The sequence below is a fragment of the Rhea americana genome, unplaced genomic scaffold, assembly GCF_003343005.1.
Source record: "Rhea americana isolate MKP2758 unplaced genomic scaffold, rheAme1 scaffold_7, whole genome shotgun sequence".
Lineage (NCBI taxonomy): Eukaryota > Metazoa > Chordata > Aves > Rheiformes > Rheidae > Rhea > Rhea americana.
In genome coordinates, this window is record NW_028186867.1 from 7,818,392 (window position 1) to 7,821,128 (window position 2,737).

Consider the following 2,737-nt stretch of genomic DNA (forward strand, 5'->3'; position numbering starts at 1 on the left):
TGGCACAGAGCTGCCGGGGGCAAGGATGCGCTGGAGTTCACACAAGCTGTAAACTCAAGCCCATCGTGCCTCCTGGCTTTGCAGCAGGCCCTGGAAGCAGCACAGGGTCAGTCAACAGCACTTGGTGAGCCAAACCTCCCTGTGCAGATCTCGGAAGCCTTCCCAACTTCCCCTCTGCTCCTTTGTGCATCTGAGCACTGGCCAACGACTTACTCAGTCCAATGGCACTGGAATAAAATACTGAAAAGCAAACAAAGCAAAGGCTGCTTCCATGAAGTGRATCRATCTTGACCACTCAYYCTTGGCACCTCCCGTCGGCTCAAAGACCAGATCCAGCTGAGAAGCTGGAAGAGCACTCCCTGCAGGAACACAGACAAGTTCATATCACAGGCTGCAGCAGCCTTCTGCAGAAGCCAAGTGCAGTGAATAGAAGGGCATCACGGAAGCACTTGGGTGCACATAGAGGTTGAGAGTGTCCCAGCTGGAGAGGGACTGGTGAGACCTGTTGGCTGTGACTTGGCACCTTTCAGAATCCTCCATTGAGGCGCTATCCCAGAGCCCCCCAAAACCCCAGGACAGCCYCTCAGTGCTGTCTTCTGCAGAGGTCTCTAACGTACACCAAGCAAGCCAGAACTCTGCAAACTGGGAATCCCCCCCCCTGCCCCGTGCTCACACCATGCTGCCTTGCTGCCCATCCCCAGCAGCTGCCACCCAACAGTGCCCAGGAGCAAACACGTGTGCGGAGTGGTGTCTGCAGGGCTCGACACCGCATGGCACAACACGATGCAGTGCAGTGTAGAGCGAGGCAACATAGCACAGTGCAAAACAGCACAACACAGCGCAGTGCAGCCAGTGGCAGGGCCCCTCTGTGAGCTCACAGGCRCCCTTCAGCACCCCCACCATGGCCCCCATGGGTCGCACCCCCACTGCACCCCCCACTGCCTCCACGACCAGACTCACTGGRTCATGCCACTTCCTGCTGACAGCCTGGGCATGCTGCTGCCCCTGCCTGCTGCTGCTGCCCTCAAGGAGCCCCTCGGGGGCAGCCTGGCTTGCTKCCAACATGCTCAGCCCCTGCCCTCCCCTCGCTGTGCTGCACCTCCAAGCCAGCGCTGCAGGCCCTGGTGCTGTGCCACCAAGCGCCTGCTCCAGCCTCGCTCTCTGCTCTCCTTCCTGACCCCTCTGCAGCTGCTTTGATCCAGCCCCAGCTCTGGGCTTCTGCAGCTGGACAAGGGGCAGCTCTTGGCAGGCCTGGGGCTCCAGTGCCAAGCCTCTGCCCAGCTCTCATAACCCATCAAGCTGTGATCCACACACCTCCTTTCCTACTGGCACCTCTCCCTCCATACACTTTCCTTTTGGATGACCATTTTAGCCTTGCTGACCCTTGTGCACTATCTGGAGCAACCACCAGTCTCCTGTTCCTGTATGTTTCCCTTAGTGCTCCTGGTGGCTTTTGATGCTTTCGGAAGGCAGAGTTCCTCCTGCGCTCCCATTTGCTGGTCCTGGAGGCTAGACTTTATGCAAACAGCTTGAGTATCTTCCCACCCTCCCCTCTTCTGAGAAGGATAAAACAGGCCAGTTGTTAAAAAAAAAAAAAAATCAGGCATGTAGTCCACAAGCAATACTGCAAATGCCAGTGTGTCTGTCTGCGTGTGTCTGCCTGTTTCCGTTATGAGGTCCAGCAGACCAATTTACCAGGTCACTTCTGGAGAGCTCAGGAGATCCTGGATGCAATCTGAGTTGAGGAGAAACTGTAGCCTGTGATTCTGGCCTGGCCCTACTCATGGCTGTGCAATTTCACAGCTAACAACTGCCCTGGGGAACAGCAGTTATCAATATCTATTGCTATTGATGCCTGTTGATAAGGCAGGGACCACAACAGGCAGCAATGCCCTTCTATATCAAGAAGCAGCGATTTCGATAGGTATTGATGCCTACAGAGAGAAAAAGTGGTACAAGAGTGAAAGCTAGAGATGCCTGTTGAGACTGAGAGGTTTTGATGCCAATCTATAGCTATTGTTCCCTCAGGATACGGATGGAAGTGGATAGTCATTGAGGCGTCTCAATCTTGAGAAAGGTCAGTGTTGGCAGTTGTCATTCCTCCCCTCAAGTGCTCATGCACTTCAGCATTTAGTCCATGGACAGTACGGTAAGTGGTACAGACGATGAGTCCTGAGAGGTAGAAACCCAGTTGAGACAAGTAGTAGGTGTAACTTCTGTACCTGTGTGCACGCTTTGTAGACCTGAGGCTTCCTTTTTCATTGCCTTGTTTAGTAGTCTAGATGCTCTAGTCCTCAACAGGCAGTAAGGCTGATAGCTGCGAGTGTCTGAATGGATCACGGATGAGCTATACATCCCATGTCTGGAAAGCTGCTCCTTCGCAATATGTGAGAACCACATACAAGAGCATACCAATAGCTGTTTATTATCTCACCATGTGAGATCACGCACATGCTGCTCTGACAAGGGGGGACAGTCTCTTTGTTCAAGTCTCCTTCTTCTCCCAGGAGGGCAAGCAATAGGTGAGTTTCCCTGCAACCTGACAAAATCCATGTCCTACCACATTCCACTTATTTTCTCAGCCTTTGCAAGCCATTGCTATTAACAACTTGGAGAAACATCAGGACCTAATGCTTGCATGTAAGCTCACAAAGAGGGTCTGTGGGTGAGCTGCTGGAGTAATGAGCACAGAGTTCCTTCTTTGGGGGGCATTACTCTCCCTTTGTCTTGCTTGCTT